General features: G+C 40.4%; 1 protein-coding gene and 1 long non-coding RNA gene across 2 annotated transcripts in view; one reads left to right on the top strand and one right to left on the bottom strand.

Annotated features, from left to right (window-relative positions):
- Nucleotides 1–24,385, top strand: part of ANKH (ANKH inorganic pyrophosphate transport regulator) — a 108,955-nt gene that overhangs the window by 22,497 nt on the left and 62,073 nt on the right. The gene's annotated exons all lie outside the window — the stretch shown is intronic.
- On the bottom strand, nt 13,981–15,772 carry LOC136790124 (uncharacterized). The gene is made up of 3 exons (XR_010829452.1): nt 15,482–15,772; nt 14,852–14,960; nt 13,981–14,253 (listed from the first exon to the last, which is right to left on the bottom strand). It is a non-coding gene; the product is annotated as an uncharacterized lncRNA (long non-coding RNA).

Here is a 24,385-nt window from a genome sequence, read left to right as displayed (position 1 = left end):
CTATCATTGTATACGTGAAATAAAATGATATCTGTGTATTGATTTTTCCTGCTTTGAACTCTGGGCCATTTTGTGTGTCTGGCTGCTGCTAGCAGAATGAGGTTGTATCTGAAAACAGAAGTGATCTTTAAAAGGCAGAATATAAATAAGATATTGTAAACATGCACTGGGAGATAAGAGCATCATTTCTTTTTTTTTCTCTCATAAGTTTCTCTTCATGATTTTTCACAGCCAGTTTCCTGCTTTTCACTGACATAGTGAGAACTGCCCTTTGCCAAAATTCAAGTCAAGCCTTTAAACCAGAGTGAATTAAGAAAATGTGCCACCTTGAAAGCAGATACCCTTCTGTGGCTACTATGGTCAAAGAACAGGCACTTTGTCCTGGTCGACCTGTAGTGGGCAGAGGCAGGGGTGTACTGCCTCTGCACCCCAGATCTGTGGGCCTGATGGTGCTCCGGTGATCCTCAGAAGATGCATTTGTGTTGCTGTTGAGGGGCTCATCCAGGCTAAAGAGAAAGCTTACCAAGTAATATGTGAGGTAAAATGCCTCCCTTCACCCTTCACTCACCACGCCAAAAAGAAAGGCTGGTGTTCACATTGCATCTGACTGTGGCAGACAAATGTGGTTTAGCACCATTGCTGTTTCTGTTCTTTCCCCATTATGAACATGGGTACTGACTGCTGTGGACTGGAGAAGGAACTTCTCACTTGTGGCTGTGTGGGGCAAATGCAATGTGTGAGCTCTGTTTTGGAGGTTATGAACTCCATGTAAACACCGTTATTATACAGTAAGCTCCATTTTGTTTGCAAGCCTCGTCCCTCCTTTTGCTATCTTAACTCCACCCACAGTCCAGATTTGGATGGAGTTCCAAGCAGTGATGTCGCAAGGGTGCCTGTGGAAGGTCACTAAACCTCAGTGACCCTTGGTTATCAGAGAGAGCTTATCTTGCCAGCCATTTAAAAAAAGAGATTCAGGAGGCAAAGCTTTATCAGTGAAGGTCCCTGAATACTCCAAAAGCCCCAAATTCCCTAGCAAACAATGATCAAAAGGAAAGTTTCCAGAGCTGGAAAATGCAAACGGCAATTTTTATTTTGTCTAATTCTATTTATTTCTTGTGCAACTGTAAAAGAAACTTTTGCAAAATCTCTGTGCTATATCACAAGCATTATCTGCTCCTGCACTTTCAAACCACCAACTAGCAAATGCAAAGAAAATGGAAAGTCAAGTGCTTAAACAAATGTGAATGGTTGTGCACATGTGCATCTGTAAAGGCAAGCATGCAGGGTTGGACGGGGCGAGGAGTAGCTCCAACTGTACGGGGCGAGGAATAGCTCCAACTGTACACTTGGACCAAGAAGTTCTACTTTGTTATATGCGAACAGAGTGAATTTGCGTGAGAGAAGCGTGTCTTGAGGTTACCAGAACAGTGAGAAAGGTTCAGCTGTGGAGGTACCCTAGGCCAAGGGAAAATAAGAATATACAGGTCCCTATCCAAACAGTTTTCTGTGAAGCATAAGACTCTGGAAATGCTCTCTATCATCATCTAGAAAAAAAAAAAAAAACATTAAAGTTGACTGGGCACTCAGGAGCTGTGGGGTGACAAGTAGATCCGAATGTGATAGCCTGTTTTTTCATTTGTTTTTTCTTCTGCATGCTGTTATCAGTGATTGCTGATACTTCAGATTTTAGCTTAGTATTTGTTAATGTGTAAACCTACATGTTCAAATAACAAACCATCCTCAACATTTAACAAACCAGTGATTAGCATAGCATGACATATATGGTGTTAACATCACTTAAAGATGATCTCCTCTCCTCCCTCTTGTGAAATTTGGTTTTAGGAGACAGAGATGTTATCCGCACTATTTCTTCCAACTCACCTTACCTTAATTCCCATTCCATTGTCTTTGACTCTTTGGACAAGCTACAACAGAATTAGAGTCTGCCAGGCAAGGTTCTGCAATTTCCCTTTTTATCTTAGGGCTCTGAAAACTCGGTCATTCAGTATAAACATAAAAGTTTCAGCTCCAAGAATATGGAAGCATTCTTTTTCATGAAACACTTTAATTCCTGCCTCAAAGCAACCAGTAGATTTGATACCTTTGATCATCTCCATACAAATGAGGAAAACCACTTGCAATAGCAGAAGTATAGCAGTATTCAGATAGAACCTCCTAATATTGCCCACCAAGTCTAACCTGATAAATGATATGTCATTTCTCCCCTTAACTTGCAGATACCAAGTCCATCCTTTCCCATGTCTCTTTCTGGAGTGATTTTTCCTGCCCTTCTCTTGGACAGTTTCCTGTGGCCTCACCTATTTCTTGACCCAGTCCTTCCCTTCAGAAGCACTCCTGTAAAAGCAGGAGAGAGCTCTCTCTTACATGCTACCACTTTATTTTCTATTTCATAGCAGCTAAATTTGTAGACCTTGCCGTCATGCTACATCCCCATATAAAGCTCTGAGGCTTCTCGGACTGGAAAAGTGATAAAGAAAAATACAATCCTTGCCTCTCCTCAGTTCTGCAATGAGCCAGACAGTATTATTCTTTCTAGAGGACACCGAATTCTCACTATTGGTATTTTAGGAGAAGTATGTGTAGAAATGGTTAAGTGACTGCTGCACTTAGAAGTGTGCACTGGAATAAAAGTGGCTTCCTAGTCTTACCAATTATGTTGTACTTCTACACTGATTTGAATGGTGGATTAGGCAAAAATGATAAGTTGCATTACAGAGCAAGGAAAAGGCAAAGATCTTTTGCTTGTATGATTGCCAAACTGATTCTGCGTGACAGCAAAGTGACATAGACATACAGACTTCACTATGTCTAAGCATGGATATTTTGAAGCTAACTTTTTCACTTCCATAGCAGTTAAGAAGGGTGTGTGAATTGCTTCACTCTTGCTCCAATAGTATTAACATTTTTTTGTGTGGAGGAAAATAGGAAAACAAGATTAATAATTTCACAATAAGAATGAGCATTCTATGCTATGTGGTCCTGCACATTTTGATGCATATGAGCAGATGCCTCTAGTGCTCCACTGACTTCAAAGCAGCTTTGTGCATGCCTCAAGAGATTATTTCATGGTCAGGCATGAAGACACTCAGTGCCAATCAAATGTGGTTGAATGTGTCTCAGAGGTAAATAGAAAAAGTCACTAAGCGTGGTTTATGGATTCAGTCTCAAGTGTAAGTCTTCTTGTGTCACAGCGTGGGATGCCAAAATGCATGTTTTGTCCGACATGATCTGTAGTGAGTTTTACTAAAGTGATCTTTTGTTTTTCTATTAAGCCTATCCCAAATACTTCCTACTCATGTGTGCTGCCATTCACCTTCCTTCAGCACCTTCAGCTACATCTCTCCGATTTCCCTGTGTAAAACATTGTTTTCCAGCTCCTGGCCTGACAGTGCTCCGACCTGCTCATCTGCAAGAGCTGACCTATCTAATGTCTTTAGCTCATGAATCACCTCTTGAATTCACTACAGACATTCATTTCATTTCAGTGAAATTAATTTCATCATCTACAGTGACTGCTCCCTGGCAAAGACTTAGGGCCTTTGCTTTCCTCTTACCTTTTTGCTTTCCTCTTACCTTTTATCTTTCCTTTAGTCTGTGTTACAGTTCATCACTCTTTATTACATACATTTTCCTTTGTTAGGTGTCTTCCCCGGTTTTGTTTATTCATCTTTTGTTTTAACCATCTGTTATCTTGGCCTCTTCTTTTTATGTTTTCCTGTGTAATTGTACCTCTTTTCACAGGCTTTTTATTGGTACTGTTTGATGATTGCATCTGACCTCTCAGCCTGCTATGCAAGAAACCCAGCATCTGCTCATTCAAAGCTACATTGATTCTCTATTTATTACCTCCTGCAAATCACAAATTCTTTACTTGAAACAATTCTTATTGAAGGAGAAAAGACAGGGTGGGACAATCTGTAGGAAAATCACATCCAAATTAACATATTATTTCGCAGCATGTCCCATATGACATTCAAATCTTTTTTAGTATATACAAAAACTGCCCAGGATATATCACTCTGCTACCTTGCCTTCTTTCCAACTTACTTCCCGTGTAACCCTGCTTGCTTTTCTCCTTTCCCTAGCTACAGTATTTGTGTTGACATTGTAATGTAAGTGCCTGGTAACAGAATACCTTATTTACATGTACAGCAGTACATTGCTCTTGCCCTTGCACTGCTTTGGAAGTAAGGTCTCTTGCTCCATATGCTGAACCTCTGCAATTATTTATACAATTGCTAAAGAGATTCAGAAACCTCTTGGAAAGTTCAGTCCACTGTTCATTCGAATTTCATTAAGTTAATATTAGTCCCAAATTTCTTTTATTCAGTGAATGCCATTCACCTAACTAGTCGGGGCAAAACTCATTGGGATAACCAGCAATTACAAGCCGATCACAATTACTAATTCACTGAAACATTCCTGGAACATTCAGTTTCCATTCCTGGATTGTTACATTGGCATTTAAATTATTAAAGCTGCATAATAACAAGTCATAAATTCCCTCTGGAGGACATGAAACATTCTTGCATGTCTGTTAATGAAAATACTTCAAAAAGATAAAGTAAACATCTTAATGCAATATTGTGGGAGTATGCAACCATGTTAATAGGTTAACTGCTTGTCCACTCAATTTAGAAAAAGATAAGTAGATTTAGAGAAAAGGGTGCTTGCTAGGATGCCTTTCAGAGTATTTGTCACTTCTTCATTCAGAAACATAAGTATTTTCATAAGTATCTTAAGCCAAATGCAGTCCTCTTGGAGTTACTATTTTTAAGGAGTGCATTAGGATTGATTTAGTGCAAATTCTTCATAGCATAATTCTGCAATGTGTTTTTCTAGTCTTGCTCTTTTACCTCCGTACACATGGCTTAGTTTGGACCAAAACTGATTACGCCGTACACATGGAGATGTTTCTCTCAGACCACTTCCTTCCCTCCTCCGCATACACTGGGTTTGTTGTGCTTGGCCTTCTCTTGCACTGGCCTGAGAGGTACTAAGGGCTTGCGTCCCTCAGCCATTTCACGCTGGTGTTGCCAGCAGCAGGAGCTTGCTGTGGACTGTTCCCTGACAGAACGGAAAAGCCGTGCGTGCCTTTATTTTTCCACCTCAACCTAGGCTTACTGTGATCACTTTTTCAGGTGTAAGCAACTGCAGAAGCTGCTGCAGAAGAAAACAAACAATTTCTCTTCGAGGTATATAACCTGGTCTAGTACCAGTTTACGGCAAATAAATGTTTCCGTTGATTAAATGGAGTTTGGGTTGTCAGAGGAGGAGTGCCAGCAGGAGCAACATGGCTGAGGCCCTGTGAGCCAGCTGCCTGCCGCTCCGTGATGCAGCCAGTGAGACCACTGTGTTGGTGGGCGCCTTCCAGCATCTTCTCAGTGACCATTGGTGTTCTTAATCTGCGTTTTAAAGAGAAAAGCAATGGTTGTTCATACACTGTATTGCAATTTGCCAAAAAAAGTGTTCAACAAGACATGCAACGATTATTTCACTGTGAAATTTCTCAGTTTAACTGAGGGGTGATAATGCAGGGTTTGGGAAGGTAATCAATACCCAGCCCAGCATCAGCTGAGGGATTTAGGCTGCCTGAGGCTGCTGAGAATCAGTAGCAGCTGGGTGCCTAATTGTCTGGAGAGGTTTTAGAAAGAAAAAAAAAAACCACTCCTAATTGCACGAGGAAAAACCACCAACTGGAATGTCAGCTCGAGTGTATATTAAAAAAGGAGATCAATTAGTGTGATTTGTTTGATGTCAGTTGTTAATTCCTATATGCATATCGTAGAAATTATTTGGTTGGTCATCTCAGAAGTGGGTCTTAGAAACCAGCTGAAGGTTTACAGATATAAGAGCATGACGATGTTGTTTTTACAAAAAAATTTAACCCTGCAAATGCTGAATGGCCTGGGCTTGTCATACTTTTTGTTGCTGTTTTTAAGCAAAGTTGTCTTTTAAATACCTAAACTGCATAGAAGACAGATTACTTCCCATAAACTTAGGTGTGTACTTTGTGCATATGACTCTTCTCTAAACACACACAAAATCATTATATTTGTGTAAGAGGTCTGGCTTTAATGATACTGGTAAGTATCAGTTTCCTTTTATTCTGTTAAAAAGATTTTTAGGATTCAGATCTAAATCTGATGAACTTCAGTTTCATTAAGCTTGTATTTTGCAGTGGTTTGCACAACCTTTTTAGTTTTGTAAATTACACTCTGAAAATCACAATTTTTTGTGTATAAAAATGGGGTGTCCTAATCCACACAGTGAAGGTCAGCATAGGGTGTTCTTTATTTCTGTAGTATTTTATTCTTTATTCCTTAAGATCTCCATGTCCTGTTTCTCTCTGTTAAACACCTCATCCTTTGGCACGATGCTGTCACTTGCTGACCTTCCTTTTTAAAACAGTCTTTGCTTCATCCCACTGCTGACTGAGTATATGTGTTCCTACAAACAGGCACGTCTCTGTGTGCTGCACCTGTATTAACTGTGGGCCTGTATTTGGGGCTTTGTTTCTCTCAGCAGTGAAAGAGCTACAGAGTCCTTTACCTTTTAAAATATTATTTAAGTTAAATTCAAGAGCATCAGGTGTCACTTTCTGATGGAGAACAGTCCTTAGATGCAGAGCTCTTCTTTTCACTTGGTGCCTGGTTCGGTTTATATGAATATGCCATTGTCATACACGGTGTTTAGATCAGGAACCCAGGGGCACATCGCATTAGCTTGTGTCAGCCACAGATGGGGTCTCACTCCATGCCTTTCTTACAACATTATGCTTAAAGCTGTTGCGATGTGTGCAGGTGGGATCTAAGAAACCTGGCTGAGAGGTACCGACCATAAGCACGGTGACCTGACGAGATGTTCTCCATAACAAGCTTGGCGGAGGCTGTGAGGGCCGGCGCCATGGAGGTGAGGAGGGAGAGGCAGTGGCAGTGGCGGCAGGCCACAGGCCTGCATCCTACCCCAGGGGACACGGGCGGTCACACGGTCACTGACAGCCACCTCACTGACAGCCACTGGTGCTCGTGTGTCATGGGCACAAGTTTCTGCCCACAGCAGCACCAGGGTGGCTGCTGCTGCAACAGCTCTTCCTCTAGGACAGCTGGTATCATGGCTGTCGTCATTTATTGCCTCTCCTTTGTCATATCCCCAGTGAAAAAATGATTCTTATCTCCGCTATTGACAAAGGATGTTCCTGTTAAGCTAGGTATAATGTAATAAATTCCAGCAGTAGCTATTCCTAGACTGAGCAACCTTTATGTATAAACTCTACAGTTCGAGCAGCTTGGCTTGCATTGAAGGTGCTGTTGTTTTTTTCCATTGTAATTTGTATTTCAGCAGCTGATGCAGGCAAATCAATTTTTTCTTCTGATTTTCTCTTCTCTTCTCTTCTCTTCTCTTCTCTTCTCTTCTCTTCTCTTCTCTTCTCTTCTCTTCTCTTCTCTTCTCTTCTCTTTTCGCTGTGTCACTGCACTGCTCTCTGTTTTTCAGACATTGTGCCAAACTCATAATTAATCTGGTGTCAGAGGAGAGCAGTAAGAATTACCAACTAGGGGGAAAAATGCAAGGTGCTCTTTCTCAATACTAGCAGCAAAGGAAGGAAGATCTCTTTTTCTCCCACTTCAGTCTTTCAGGTCTCCGAGTCAATTTATTTGTGCAGTTTTCCCCCCATCTACATTAGAAAAGGTGTAGCAACAACACAGCCTTACCTGAGAGCTGCCTTCTTCCTACAGCCTTTCACACACACTTCAAGGAATGACTTCTGAGGGACGACCCCTCTTTAATGTTATGGCCTTCTTTGATGCAACTCAGTCCCTGTGATGACAACACAAATACAACAGAATAGCCACCATAATAAATGTAGCTCCATCTCTATTGTTAGTGTTGTGTACATCAATTTTTGGTCCTCAGAAGGAAAGCAAAGGATGGAAGACAATCTGGGAAGACTCTCATCAGTTCATGCCGTTTTCTGTCTAGCCCTTAGGATTCTTTGAAGTGTCTCCATCCATGGGGCTGGCCCTAGCCAAAGGCTAAATATGATGTAGGGAAGTACTGCATTCATTCAGAAAGCATACTTTCCTCCTTACTCTGCTGGTAACTCCCTTCTATGTTCTCCTAAGTATTACTATTTTTTTTTCTTTTAACCTCTCTCCTTTCCTGGGTTGCTACTACCAAGCAACAAAAGGAAATGGAAGTCAGAAGCACAGTTTCTTCAGAAATTTCAATACCAAGAGGAAACACTAAGAAGAATATGACTTGAAAAAATAAAGAACAGCCTGTAGCCCAAGGATGAAACATCTACTTTTTCAGCTTCAGAAGCAAACTCTAAAATGACAAACCAACTCATCAACAGTTTTCATACATTTAGATTCAAGTTGTATCTTTTGAAGCCTATCTGTTCCTATCATGTAATGCTGAGGTCATTTTGTATGGCTTTAATTAGCTAGTTAACAGTCAGTCACTGGTAGGAAACAGCAATAAAGGGAGAAAAATCTCTTACTTTGAATAAAATACAGTAATGTTAGGGCTCAGGAATGACCCATGGAATTAAAGACAAGAACACTGTATGAACTTCAGTAGTAATAATATTAACTTCATAGATACTTCTATGTAATAAGCCAGTCCTGGTCGTCATAGTGAAAATCTCTTAATGGTAGTCTGCACAGATGAGCTTACAGAACAGGCAGGAAGGAGGCGGGCACTGTGAATTGCTTCTCAAGAAGTCATTTATATGGATAAGTTCATGAATGTACTTCTGAGCCCACTACTGTAACTTAGTCAGACTTTTTAGTTGTGATACAAAGAAGACTTACCGGCAACTTAAAAAAAATATTTAAGAAAAAAAATATTACAATGGAGCTCTGCCCTACAAAAACAGGTCTGGTGGTATCTCATCAATCTTGGTCATTTCTCTGGGGGCACTAAAAGTGAAATGTGACATGGCTGTCAGTCAAAAAAGTGCAACCTATTAAAAGCACACTATTTAACTAAATTTGAGTTCAAGCAAGAAGCAACTTGTTTTTTTGAAGAATCACACAAAGGTGGCTCTCATGCCAGATCAGTCACCAGTTCAGAAAGGAATCTGTCCTTTCTTTAAAACTAAACTAAAAACTTCAGCTCTTCTAACTAAAAAAAATAAAATAAATAAATAAAACTAAGACTAACTAAAAATTACTTCAATTCCTTTCAGTAGCAGAATCTGGGTATCCATCCCCCTGTTATCTAAACTATTCTCTGTAAGCAATTTTCCTACTCTGTTTTTTCCATCCTACTTTCTTTATTTGCACTTTGTGACTTGGCAGGAGAAAAAGACATTTTAGTAGCAGTCCCCTCTGACTTCCCATTTTCATAGCATTATCTGTCTTCTGGATTTAAAAGGACTAATGAGAACTTCAAAAGAAAGAAGGCAGCATGTGCAACAGCTCTTTGTAGAAAATCAAGTTGGCTTTGCAACACAGGAGACGTGTATACTTCAGTAGTCTTTATCTAGTGACTGTTAACTTCTTATCATCAGTGATCCTTGTGAAATGATTCTCTGGCATTACTTATTTGTTAAATTAATTTTGTTATTTCACTTTCTCTGAAAGTCTGAAATCTGTGAGAAGGATGTGACATTAGTTGTTCCTCTTCTTAGGACAGTCACAATCTTTTAGAATAGAAGCCAAATTTCTTTCAGCAACAATAGTAATTAAGTTCAGAATTTTCCCCACAGTTCAGTGTGTCACAAATTTGTATGCTGGTAGTTAATTTCTTTCTTCCTCACTCCCATCTCTGCTATCAATTTTTGTTACTTAGCAAGGTGCTCCAATTTTTATTTAGGGCCAGCCCTATTAAGGTGACAGCGTGTGCAAGATGCAGTTTTTATGCTGCTCAAAGACAGGTTTTACTACAGTTACAGTTTTAAAGGTGAGAATTCCCAAAAGAAATTCCAACTTTATTCTCATACAGCTTTGCTGTGCTTTTTCACAAAGAATATACACCGTATGCCCTCATTCTTTTTCTGGATAAACATGAATCGGCAAAGCCACATATTCTTCCAATGCAATGGAAAGTTGTTGACAATATTTTTCTTTTTTATCAAAAAAAGGCCCAAACCCAAGTTTTGGCAGGCACAGTGAGAGAGTTTTTTCAATTACTGTTTTGGGGCATCCTGCCATCTTTCTCAGCATACGCTGCCTTCCTGTTTATAACCTTTAGTCCTCCAGAGTCCCCTCCAGAGGAAAACAAGGCTATAACTAATTTCAAGCCAGCTGATGGAGAAAGGTGGGAGATGAAAAGTAGTTTCATGGTAAATGCACACGTCCTGTTTAAAAAATAAAGAAATAATGCCCCTCAGCAGTGCCTTTTCAGCTTGTTGAGCTTCCAGAAAGCGTTGGGGACTATTGCGAGTTGGCATTGCTACTGAGGTATCATAGCAACTCCAGCAAATCACAGCGGAGCCCTCCAACAATGAATCATTCATTTAGAAACCATATCTCCTCTTTCCTTTATTTGTGGAAGATTTATTCCTTTCAGGAGGAAAATTTATATCCACCAGGCAGACATCTGATACACAATACCTAATAGAGTGCACACAATGGCTTTGAAGGGATTGCTCGGGGCATTGCCTTTTACCAAGGCAGTAGTTTTAAAGAAATCTGGAAATTACAGCAGTGGTAGCCACTTGGATGGCTGCCACTTCCCAAATCTGCATCCCTTCAACCTCTGTATTTTGCCTGTTTCACTGAAGGGAATTAATGTCAAGTAATTATATCCTTTGGTTTGTCTTCTTGTGGTAAGGTAAATCACCTAGTGAACCAGTGGCAGAAAGTAATGATATTACTGAGTTCTTTATTAGTGAGCTGACTCTAACATGCACCTAAGCTATAACCAGGAAAAAAAAAAAAAAAGAGAAATCCCAGCTGAGCACATTGCTCATCACAAGCAATGTGATGCACATTGCACATCATGTGATGCACATTGATGTGAAAGTACATCAAAAGAGTCAGCTTAAAACACCCTTAGTTAGATTTCCTAAGGACTGCTAGATACCTTTGAAACCAATTAAGTGGCTGGAACCAAGATAAGAAGGCATCTGAAGCAGAAGGAAAGTGCCTTTCCAGACCTGATGTCCAGGTGATGTAATAGCATCAGAGTACACAATTTCTTTTTCATTTGATGTGCAGATGGAAAGAGAGGTCTTGGCTTAGGACAAATAAGCCAATTTACTTAAATACAAATACAGAAGTCATAGGTCTTTGCACAGTAGGGTGGTATAAAGTTATTCTAGCAGTAGAGTTTAGCCTTTCAGGGAAGGAATACAGTGAAGTAATTTGATTAAAAATACAGGGATATGTCATACATGTGCTTTGTTGACAAAAAAATCAACAATGTAAAAATTGTTTGGGCATTCACAGAAATCAAATTTAGTTATATTTGGTAGTTCCTAAAATGCTAATTCTTGACTTTCTGATTTTACCAACAACTCAGTTTTGCAAAGTTGACAGCACTCCAGTTTCAAAGAATGAAAAAACTCACTTCAGAGGGTTAAAAAGCCTTTAATTTTTTAAGTTAATTGACAGATACTTTTATATGAGATGTAGATCTTTTTTCTTAGTGCTTCAGTGCTTATAGAGCGTTCGGCCTGTTTTTGTTTTTTTTTTTCTTTACCTCAGGTATGGCTTGTTTTAAGATAATGCTGCTAGAAAAATGTTACTAGATTAGAAAGAGAAAGTGAAAGAAAACTTGGCAAAACCATTTCCTCCATGCATGGCTGAGCTTATCAATAAAAAAAGAAACTCATTTCCCCTTTCTCTGTCTCCAGCTTTGCTCTTACCAGAGCTGCACAGTAGAACAATGTTGAGTAAATTATAATGGTAGTTTCATTGGCAAGTACCTTGTCTTTTTCACTGGGCACAGAATGCCCTGTAATTCAATTATGGGTCAAGAGCTCTTTGCATGGAAGGACTTCGTATTTGCTTCATCGCAGTGTGTTGCTTTTCAAACATAGGAACTATTTGTGCCTTATTTTAACCGTGCAGTACTGGAGAATTAAAATGAACTCAATTGTTCATTGTTGTCTTAAGAAACTGCCAGGTTATCTGTTACAATTCACTGTAGAATAGGATCGTAGATAAGTGACAGATAAGCGTTTTTGAAAAAAGCGGGTGGAATTACCTTTGAAAGCTATGGTGTCCCAGTTTTTGGTTTTGTTTTTGTTTTTATCTAGGCACTTTTCATTCCTATTTCAAGGTGGGTGAAATAATAAATGCTGAAAAAGTCATGATAGGTGTTGAACCTACAAACACCTTAAAACAGTTGAAAAGGACTTACTATGCAGGTAAAACTATTGACATACATCTCTGGTTATAGTATCACCAGCTTCACAAATCCAAGTTTCAGTCAGTGCAAGTCATCCTATAGTTTATTTTCTACCTTTTCCATCATCAGAACAGTATATTCTGTTATCCTGATGTCTTTATTAAATATAATTATGTGTTGTGGTGCTAAGCAGTATTTGGAACACACTGTTAAATGTAGAGGAGGCATTCCCTATCCTTACAGGTATCGTCCCGGAGGAACAAGTAGGTTAGAAGACACTGCAGTATTTAAAAAAAAGGCTGTGGTCTGGCCTCCAGTTCCTTAGAGTTAAATGGTGTGTGTGCATTATTTTCTTTTTATCATCCTTAAAAGTCTTACTGGCTTTCTAGAGAATTGCTCATATCCTTACCAGTCTTTGACAAATAATGGAGAGAGGATTGAGAGGTTAACCTCTAACAGAAAGGTCTGTAAAGGTATGAGTGTTTACCAGGGAGCAAGGCAAACCATCCCGTTTTCAATTTCAGATCTATTTGAAGTTTAGCAGTGGCTCAGATTGTTCAGTTTTGGCCTTAGTTAAACAGAACTTTGGAGCAGTGGTTTAAGCCCCACTCTTTGGTTTGACTCCCAAATAAATACTTTGAAACTTTTGTTGTTGTTGTTGTTGAATCCATAACGTAATTATTTGTGACTTTTTACTTACATATGGATTTTTTAAAATTAATGTCATACTTTTGTCTCTTTCACACTTGGCTATTAGTATGTTACAATGACAGAATAGATGAAATGTAATACTGAACTTCTCTAACCAAAGGCAGAAGCAATTTCTTTTTGTAGAACCCATGTGACTACGCAGATCTGTATATCGTCTTTCCTTAGAAGTGAATACTCTCTTCTCTGTGTCAGATACCTTTTAAAGCTATTTAGGCTTTACTTCTCTGGGGAATAGAATAGTAAATTTTCATTCATCCTTCGCCAGATTTGCTCTATCAAAGTTTCATGTCTGGCATTTGAAGTCATGCCTGTCCTCGTGCCCATGAAAAACTGAAGACACTTTCACAGGCTAAATGAAATCGTAGTCTCAATGACCTTTTCCTTGTTACAGGAGATTGTTTTTTTGGACTATGGCCTCTGGCGTTCAAGTGAAGTATCAGATTTTTCCACTCGTGTGCTGTGAATACTTAGTCATCAGGAAGTACACTGCCAGACAAATCATAGTTCTGCCTTTCCTGTTGTCACTTTTTGGTATGATTCTTTGAACTATTCATGTACCGATGAGTTTTTCAGCAATGCATGAAGTGAAATAAAGTTCATGATTCCCCAGTGAGCTACTCACCAATCATATTTCTTGAAAGGATTGACACCAGAAGATGATAACACTTGGTCTTTATTTACATCCAAAAGATGTCCAAGATTGCTCTTCCTTCATCCACTCATTTTCAGGATTTTTATCCTCATTTTAGTGGTCATTCACTCTTTTAGACATAAGAATACCACTCACTAAAGGACAAAGTGATTAAATTTAGGTTCAATGACTAGCCTGTGGTAGGAAGCAGTGAAAACTGTAAGAGACCTTTCTATGTAGGTCTATTTGGCAAAAAAAAAAAAAAAAAAGGAGAAAGGAAAAAACACAGGAGTTGCTATCTTCAGGAATTTAATCCTTCTGTCCGGGAGTATATTAAATTTAGAAAACATATTAACGTACCGCAAAACCCACAGGACAGATTTCAATTGACTCCACCTAGATTTTGGTGGCAAAACATCCTGGCCACATAAACCAGTGGAGCATTTTGTGTGGAAAGGTTGGCTTCAGCAGTTATTACTCACAAGTCAAAACAGAGTGATTTATTTCATTTTCCATTTCAGTTCTCCTCCATCTTATAACCGCATGAGGAAACCTTCCTTCTTTTCAGTTTATCCAGATGAAAATACCTATAGAAAGTAGAAAGCAGTGAAGAATTGTCCTTGAAATTTCATAATACTGTATTCTTCATGCAGAACTTTATTCAAAGGGATTTCTGGAGTCTCAGAGGACACTTGGGATTCACCTCTGAAGCCTGTGCAGCTGGTCCAGAAAACAAACACAGCCACTCTTAAAATCAGTCCTTTCGCTAAGTTTGTCCCAGCATATACGTTTTCTTAAAGTAATACTTTAGAGTAGCTAGAAATACTGGGGAGGACTGTGCGTTCAGGTGGTCAGGCTCCGTAGCCCTCAAAGATCAAAAAGTATAATGTAAACAAAAGAAAGCCAAGCAAAACCAAATCATGAAAAACAGAAAAAGGAGGGAAGGTTTTAGGAAAAATATTTATTTCCAGTGGACAGAGGTACCAAACTAACCAGGGCCTTTTTAGTTCCTTGCCTAGGACCATAACACAGTGCATTTCACAAGAGACCGCAGCCCAGTGGTACTTGCCTGATTTCCACCTGCATGCTTTCTGATCCGACCCCAAGCCATTTCTTTGTAAGGAAAACACACTGACAAGGAAGACTATAAATTACAATATGCTGTCTCAAGCTTTTCTCACTCACCTCTCTGTACTTGTGCTCTGTTTTCTTTTTGATGTCTGTCATTTGTATCTAAACCTCTTGATGATGGCCCTTCCACAATGGATGCCAGACAGCTTGCTGGCCATTATGTCTAAAGAAAGGTAGGCATGCCACAAATTGGAAAAGATTTAGGCTTCCTAGTTTTATAAATTATTTCCCCTTCTGCAGATTTAGATAAAAGGCACGGAGTAACAGCAGGTGTCTCATGCCTTACCCTGTTTTGTATGCACTTAAAGTCTTTCTAAGATTTAAATGGGTAGGACACAAATCCTTTTTGACATAGAAGACTCTTTTCTATGGAAATATGCTTCAGAGCCTGCACCCTTCCAAGCCTGAGCACCATATTGAATGCAGAACCTTCATATGATATTTCACTTCTAAAAAATACCACATAAACTCCTTAATCAGATTCCTCATTGTCTTGGCTTGCAGTGCACATACAGTTATCTCCATTATATCATTTAATATATATTCATCTGTTCTGTTTGTACATGCACTCAAGTAAAAACTGCGACGCTGATAAAATATTGGCTTTACTGATGCTAAAGGAGATAGCTTGGGGCAAAGCTAATAAGAACTGAAGCCAGCAGGATTAAAGAAAGAAAGCGATACCTGTAAGTACACAGTAGTGAATGCTGCTGGCAGGCTGGTGCAACATGAGTGCAATGTACAGAGAAAGGAGAGCCAGACACAGTGGTAGGTGAGGGCACAGGAAAGAGGGGTGATGTGGCCTTCACCATCCCTCTCGCACAAGCTTCTTTCAAAAGACTATCAATTTGCCCTGTTGCTTGAAAAAGAGAAAGAAGAAACAGGAAGGCAAAGAAAGAGGAAGCTGTAGCTGTACTGTGGTGTAGCGGGCAGAAAAAAAGCAGGGTTTTCAAAAAAAAAAACAACACAACCACGAACAACCTCCCCACGTAACATACATGACTCTCAGCAGCACCGAAACATGCTGCCTGAGAGGCTCGCCTTGTTTTTTTTGTGTTAGAAAACAGCTGGAGAAAGAGGGGAAAACATGTCTGGTATAGGAACTGGATCACCTGAACTGGGGCCTGCTGCTGAAGTTGTCCCTGAAGCCATCCTCTGCAAATGGAGGACGGTCCCCTCGGTTGAAAGCTGACTTTTGTGGGTGCTTTTTTTTGGTCCTCATTTTATGTGTTACGTGGGGATAAGTTGTGAAAGGGGTGAGAGTTCCACGGGACATTCGTACCAGTGGAAATAAGTCACAAATAAGATGGAGGCACCCTGCTGGTCTTTCATCATGGTTCCCTACCTTCAGGTGCACAAATTATGTATTGCTGAGAGGGATTGTGCCACATACCATTTTGCCTTTAGTACCTGTGGAGGAAAAGCAGTTTTCTGTTTCATTGGTAAGAGAGCCTTCTTCTAAACTACAGCCAAAATGTATCCATGTCCTGTTTATACCCATTTGTTCTAATGCCAGCACCATCTTCTAAATGAAATGGCTCTTCTTCCCTGTTTTTTCCATCGTGGTTATGTTGAAACAGAGCAGCCTCTCAGCCTTCACTTTGCTGTGGAAAACAAGCTCTTCTGGTTTCCTCTCACTTGATCAGGTTTCTCTGTACCCCTGGATCAGCTCAGTAACCTTCCACTGCACTGGGGATGCTCGGAAAGTGTCCTTGATCTGGTGCAGTTATTCCTGCTGTGAAGCCTTGCAATGGCAACAATATTTCTCAGTTTCTACCAGAAATGCCTCACCAGACCCATCCTCCAATTGCATTTGCCATTTTCCATGCCTGCATCACATTGCCAGTCAGTCATTTGGCAACACATACACCCAGTCTGACGAGCTTCTGGCTTGTGGCAGAAATTTTTGTTATTAGTCCCCAGTATTTGGTTTGGCAGTTCATACTTTGTTTTCATCCCATTTTTATTACACAAGTTTCAAAGTCATCTGTACTGATGGTGCTTAATAGATTTGCATCCTTAACATATGTAAATGCATATTCATACTCTTTGTGATGTGGTGAATGAAAATTAATGAAAATACTAAAGCTTATCAGCTTGGTCTTAAGGAGTCCCATCAGTAAATTCCTTTGAGCCCGGTACATCCCCATTTGACATTGCTGATTGCATTTCTCTTTGAGCTAGCCCCATAAACATTTCAGAGGTCTGCTTCTGATCCATGTAATTATTCAGTTTGATAAATCCTCTGCTATGTGATACCATATCAGATGCTGTTACCTAATCAGATTGTACAAACAACAGTGTGACAAATTAATTAACCCCCCTGCAATTTCATGCACTGGTTCTTTCAAAGGTTTGAAATGTAGACTGTGTAGCTGTTGTTGTCCGGACCCTGCATTAAGCTTACAGTGTATAGCTTATGTCCTCAGCTTTTCCCGTGTTCAACATGGCTGTATTTGCCAAAAAATATAGTGGTGAAGGATTCTTTTCATTTTGGAATTATGTTATCATTTGAAACATTTCAAGTAATAAAGGAGGAGTATATTCTGCTTAGGTGGCCATCTTCTGAAGTGTTCATCATGACTTTTTTCTCCCATGCAGTCACCACTTGAAGGTTTTCTCCCTTTTTTTTTTGTTTTCACTGTTCTAATAGGCAAGCTTGGTTGTTTACTTCATGTGGGCAAAGTATGTAACATGGCCGGAGTGCCAGGGAGTAACAGTTCCAGGAATACTCCCACAGAGACCTCCAAAGGCATCTACAGTAGACTGGGGGGCTTTATGAGCTGAAACCCGCTGTCCTTCTTCCCACTGACTTGGTGGCATTCCACTGCAAGATCCACAGCAAGATCCAGAAAATAAAATGCGCGTGCACAACCAAGTAGGCTTGTCCAAAGGATGCTTGCAATATGCATGCAGTTCTGTTTCCCCAGTTGTCTTTATGGTCACTGCTGTCATTGCTGCTGCCGGCAGAGATACAGAGCTATCGCTGCTGCAGCGGAAAGGGGGAGATGATGACTCTCTGCCAAAGCCATGCCTTGCAAACAAATTTTGCTTTGAAGTCTTGAAGCCTCTTCCTATGTAAGCCCAATGATCCTTTTCTCACAGCATCTTCCACAGCTGTACTATCCCTCTGTGCCACATCTACCTCCCCAGGTACAACCTTACGTATGTTTCTATATGTTTTGCTGCCTTCCAGTTAGCAACAAACTGTGACCTACTGCCTTGCTGGTGAGCCAGTGAGCTCCTGATGAGCCGGTGAGCTCAGTAAGCATGCTGAATTCATATATCCAGGTAGTCTGAAGAGCTGACTGACTTGCTACCAAATCAAAAAATGCTCAGGCCAAAATATACTTTTAATGGCATGAAGCACTGAGACTTAGACTCTGCATACAGATTCAAAATGGAACAAGTGTTCTTGCAGTAACTGGATTCCTCTTTCCTCCTTGAAAATCTGTTTATTTCAAACTACCTTGTCCTGAAGGGAAATTATAATCTTCTGGGATGTAACATAATGCTGTCAAAGAAATAAATAGCAAAGATGTAATATTGTTAATATCAGATTCTCTAGGAGCAGGAAAAAAGAATACTTCTGGTTAAAGACAAATTATTGAAATGCCTTCTTTGACTGATACAATATTTTGTGCAGTTCCACAGTATGCTTGTTTTGTAATTTATTCACTTGCTCTGGGCAAACAACGGGCAGGGAGAGCTCCTAGTTTGGAATCAGAAAGTTCAAAAGCTGCTTGGCAAGGGCTTGGCAAAGGCTTTCTGAATCAAAGCTCCTGCACGTCCACCCAGAACAGCTGTGGCACCTTGGCTTGCTTTACACGGCATACAGTAATGCAGTACAAAGCCTGCTAAGTTCATGCATGCTTTAAGCCACTTTAGTTCTTCAAATCTCCGGAGCAGAACTGTAATCCTAATCTGAACCGGTATTTCAGATGAAATAAATAAATAAATACCACTTACACAACTCTTTCATCATAGAACTACCTCAACTGATATGCTCCAAATAGATAAACATTGCTTTGAAATGTAAACTTGCCTGGAAGATTACGGCACCCTTACGAACAGCTTTCAGATATCTAACATGAGAATTTAGGACGGAAAACAAAGACTGATATTTAACTGAAACTTCAGGAACGTTTAGCTAGACAGCCATAAGACAAACATGTTCTTAATACAATGATATTCAACAAAGCCAAGCTTAGCAGTACCACTTTATGTAGAACTGTGCCATTTCCTGCTTTCCGTTCCTGATATCATTTCATCTGCTTGAGTTTGTGAGGCTGGACAAGATCAGAGGGGGAGGTATCAAAACTTGATGCAGCCTTCCATGTCTTCTGGTAGGATACCTGGGGAAACAAAAGGACTCAAGAAAAATTCTTCTGCAAAGAAAAGGTACTTTTTGATTTGCACTGAGTTCAGGGGCTACAAGATGAGGTCCTACCACATGCATAAAATAGTGTTTTGTATACATTTACTTTCCATTCATGAAATGTGACCTTGGAAAAGAAGCTTACATTTCCAATTATTACCATTTTGATACCAGTTTGAGCCCTGCCTCAGAAAGTCTAGGGAGACCTTATTGCAGCCTTTCAATACCTAAAAGGGGGCTTATGAGAAAGATGGAGAGTGACTTTTTACTAGGGCCTGCAGTGACAGGACAAGGGGTAAAGGTTTTAAACTAAAATAAGGTAGATTTAGATTAGAGGTTAGGAGGAAATTCTTCATTCAGAGGGTGGTGAAGCACTGGCACAGGTTGCCCAGAGAAGCTGTGGATGCCCCATCCCTGGAAGTGTTCAAGGCCAGGCTGGATGGGGCTTTGGGCAACCTGGTCTAGTGGGGGGTGCCCTTGCCCATGGCAGGGGGTTGGAAGTGGGTGATCCTTAAGTGTCCCTCCCAGCCCAAACCATTCTGTGATTCTATGATTCTGTGAGTCCTTGTGGCTATTATAAAGTTTTAATAAAAAATATAAGGGCTTTTTCAAAAGGCCTTTAATATTTTCTTTCTTCACTTTCCTTATAGCATTTCTTTCTTTCCCAGAGATGCTTCTGACAACATGGCTTGATATTTAATGTTGCTTCATTAACTCCACTGGGACACTTTCTGTCCATCAGTTAGCACCTGCCCTTAGGATCACTGCAAGGGCAAGTGCTTTCCCACCGCAGGCAGCAAGGATGGTCCTTGCCAGGGTTGGGACGCAGTCTAGACTGAATGTGTGCATTGCGAGTCTTGTTACAAAAGCATGAAGCCTGAAGACAGTGCCAGTTCGTCCCGCCACAGCCATCTGGGGTTTAGCAGAAAACGTTATGCTTTATACATCATTGACAGTAGTTTCATTAGCACTGTGGATCTTTCTCCAAAGGTGTAAGAGCAGACAGGGAACACAGTCATGCTAGCCCAAACCGGCACTCAGAACTTGATCCCCAAATAAATGCCACGACTGAAAAAGGTTAGAACTATTCCTCTTTGTCCTGTACTGCTTGGGTTACAAGATAAGCATACAACAGAGCTTCAGAGTGAAATTGCCTTTTAATTTTACAATGCCTATAATTCAAGGCTTTTCAGTTACAAAGCCCCCAACTTTCAGGGAGAAAAGGCTTAATCCACTAGATACCACTGTGACAAGCATCTGCTTCCTCAAAGCATCTTTATTAAAACGAGTCAAGATAGCCTCCTGAGGGAGAGACATCATGAAAGATCTGTAATAAAAAAGAAATGCCTTATTTTCCTTAAAGCCATTTGATGAACATCAGCAGATTTGTTGCTGTCTGCAATGAAGAATCTGTAATAGCTGAATATGTGTTTGAGTGGCCCTGTCTTTTGTGTGAAGTAAGCCATGTAAGAAAAAAAATTCTTCACCCAGATTTTGAATGTATTTGTTTAACTGAGAATACAATTGAGTTGTTAATTGAGTCACAGAATTACTGCAGCTCAGTTCCTATTATAGAATGAGATTTTGGCACTGTAGTGTGGTGTTGACAAGTAAGTGACACTGGCAGCATGAATTTGAAGTGATGGCAGTTCTCCTCCACTTTAACATCACCGAAGATTTTCCCCCAATATTGTGCACTAAAATTAGATTGAAACATAAAGTCTCTTCCAAGCATAAAGTCTCTTCCAAAAAGAGAACACAAGGGGTAAGGGAGTTGCCTTATAGATAAGGAAGTTTATATGAGTTGGTAAAAGCACAAAGGAGAAGTTCCACTGAAATGATTTCTTCTGCTTCTGCGTTTACAAAAATACCGTCCTTTTGTTAAGTTTGAAGCACTTTGGTCTTACCTAACGGCAAGGCAGGAGGTAATTTGCAGTGCTTTTAAAGCTAATTCAGCTGAGGTGAGGTCCAAGACTCACGGGTGGCTGGAAGCTGCAAAGGGCAGGCTGGGTATGCCAGCAGGGCAACGTGTAAGCAGCTGCTCCGTTCCTGAGCAAGCGCTGCAGGGGAAAGCAGTGGAGGAGGGAAAGGGTAAGGGGAGGGAAGCATGAAGAGGGTCCAAAGCATCTGAGAGTGGGAAGCACTGAGTAGCTATTTTCTGTGACACAATTTACTGCCCTTTGGTAGAGTGCATGGTGACCTAAAGAAAGCTGAATCAGTTAGGTCAACCCACAAGAGAGAAACCCATTGGGATTTGTATGCTACCCACTAGCAGCAGTTTTAGAGAGATGTTTTCCTGGGGATTGGACTCCGGTGCTCAGTGAGGGCTAAGATCTCTACTGTACACTGTCAAGGCAGACTAACCAATTTCAGGAAATTCACTGTTTACAGTAAATGTAGGATGATCTTGAGGGAAAAGGCTCTTTTTGGATCATTTAACCTGAAAGAAAAAGAGATTATTTCAGATTCAGAGCCCCATCAAAAGAGCTGTCTTTCCTCTAAATTACAAGAGGAGCAGGTAAGCTTTGTCAAAATGGTTTCAAATTAACCTCTCTCTTGCTGAAGAACACATTATTTTCCCTTTGCTCTCTCTGGGAACCTTTCTCCCTGTTTCAAAAGCCACTAATGAATGGTTTTACAGTGCAGACCTCCCTGTCATTGCACACAGGGTTACAGGAGAGCCAGGACCGCTCCTAGGCACTGGTGACTTTCAGTCGCACTAAGAGAATTCAGGAGTCCTCCTTTGCTATTTAATTCAGTGCTAGTAGCAGCATTTGCCTGCTTTTACAGGGTCTGTGAGAATTGGTACTGGAGACTGTGAAGACTGTAAAAAGGTTTTGGAAATAGGAGATCTAAGAGGAGGTAAGTTGCTTGGTGCACCAACCTCATAAATGTGCCGTTTCTTCATATGCAGCTGCTTTGCTGTCTCAAGCCTAATTAACCTAAATTTTATGGGAGTAGCAGGAACCCTAATCTAGGTTCAGGCAATTGTTAAGAACAAATTTGTCCAAGATTCACTGTTGAGGTGTCATGACACCTGCTTTCACTTTGCACTTACCACAGCCATGTTTTTGACTCTTTGGGGCAAAGAGGTTCAAACAGAGAGATTAGAAATTATATGTGCTGTCCAACATCACGGAAGTTTCTAAACACCTGGAGCAGAGAACTATGCTTTTACACTTCTAGTAAGCTGGTTTTGAAAATCTCTCTTTAGGATCACCACTTCAAAATGACAGTGCTTTGGAGGACCATCCCACAATACTCCTACAGCTCTTAGACTGTAGCTCCTAGGCTAGAGCGCTTCTTGCGTTCCAGCAGAATATAAGCAAGTTTTAGCTCCGGTTAAAAATTGTCCTTTGAGACCTGTGACTAGTGCGAACAAGTCTCTTGTTCTCGCTTGCTCAAAACAAATAGATTAACAGCAGGAACATGATCAGAGGGAGTAGTGATTAAAACCAACAAGTGGCATTATCTTAAATTTTCTTTGCAAACATACCTTCCAGCTTTTTCTTCAAGACATAAACCAGCACTGGCTATTTCAGAATATTTCAGATGTTTGCTCGCACTACCAGCTTACAAGGTCTGTTCATTTTCCTAAAGACCAAAAGAATTTATTTGTCAAAACCAGCCAGACTAATTTGTTCCTGACCTCCACCTTGAGACTCAACACCCTTTGTGCCTCTCTGGCACTTTCTTCCCAGAAGTGTTCCACGGTCACAGTGGTTATCCTCATTTCCACATAAGTCAAAAAGAGAGTACTGCCAGGATCGCTGTGTACTGTTGGCTTCACGCTTGCTTCTGCAGTGTTTTATTTTAATATTACACCTCACCCCTACAAGACTTTTATTGTATTTACCCCCAGTTGGTATGCCCACTGTAGTCCAAGATGGTTCTCTTAGTGTTATGACACCTGGGAAGCTGTTTTGGGAGCATTCATGCTTTTGCCCAACTGCCCTGCAAGGCTGGACAAAGAAAGCCCAGCGGCCTAGCAAAACAGGCTAGGATTTCACCAGCAGAGAAGCTGGAGTCAGTGGAAACATGGTGATGAGCAGAGCATCTACTACTTTTTATCAGTCTTTCTCATCATGCTTTAAAAAGGATGTATCCCCTGTGGGTATTGTTCTAGGTAGACAAACAGTGCTTCTAAATAAACAGATGAATGAGGATAGAATATGTGTGCAAGTTAGGCAGACAGAAGGGTAATAAAACTGTTTTTAAACCCCAAGGTTTAACCCCAATGGGTTTAACCCCAATGAAGTCATTAAGGTTTCTTCTGCTACACTTTTCTGAAGACCTGCGCACACAATGTAAGCTGTTTACGTGCACAGTTTCAGAAACCAAAGCTGAAACGAAAGCCACTGTTTGTTTTCTGCTCTATTGCTCTGTCAGAGTTGTCAGTAGAGCCAGACAGAATGCAGGCAATTAAGGTAGATTATCATAGAAATACGCCACTTTGGGGTTTGTGGACACCGCAGTTTTCAAGTTTTGGTAAGGCAAAATACACCTAGTTACAGAGACTGACAACTTGTCCATAGTAACATCAGCCCCCTTATTATCCATGCATCCAGGGCTTTGCAAATGAGATTCTTTTTTCTTTCAGCCTTGTACCTTATGTTGTACTTTATCCTCTAGCTTTGAAGATTTCAGCAAAGGATAAGTTTTAATCCATTATTCTTGCAGGCAGAGCAGTGTCTTGAAGAATCCACTGATTAAAACTAGCTAATAGGCTATACTACACTATCAAAGCAAGCCAGCTCAATTTTCCAATCCCTGCAACTGCAATAGTGTCACACTCAACTCTTTTCCCCTCGGTAAGAATCTTGGCAGGATGCCCACCCAAAGCCAATTTTGCATTTCATATTAAAGCAGCTCAGAGATAAATTTTAGCTGTGCTAAATTAATGCTTTACATCCTGTGCACTTACTTCCCTGCACATCAGCAAGAGGACAAGATAGAAAAGAGATTGCGTCGCCTCTGATTTTGTGGAAACAGGGTGTTAAATGACTCAGAAAGCAGAACACATATGGTCTGGGAGTGGGGGGACTGTGGCAGGAGACTGCTCTCCAGGTCAGGCCTCTGCACAATGTAGAGTACTCGTGTGAAAGAACGGTAGGTAGTCTGACTTCATTGCATTTGTTACCACTTCTGAAATCCAGGAGGAAATGCATGATTTAAAATCAGCCACACAGAGAACTTGCTAGGCAAAATTA

Source organism: Anser cygnoides, chromosome 2, assembly GCF_040182565.1.
Source record: "Anser cygnoides isolate HZ-2024a breed goose chromosome 2, Taihu_goose_T2T_genome, whole genome shotgun sequence".
Lineage (NCBI taxonomy): Eukaryota > Metazoa > Chordata > Aves > Anseriformes > Anatidae > Anser > Anser cygnoides.
This window is presented reverse-complemented; position numbering and strand designations above follow the sequence as displayed.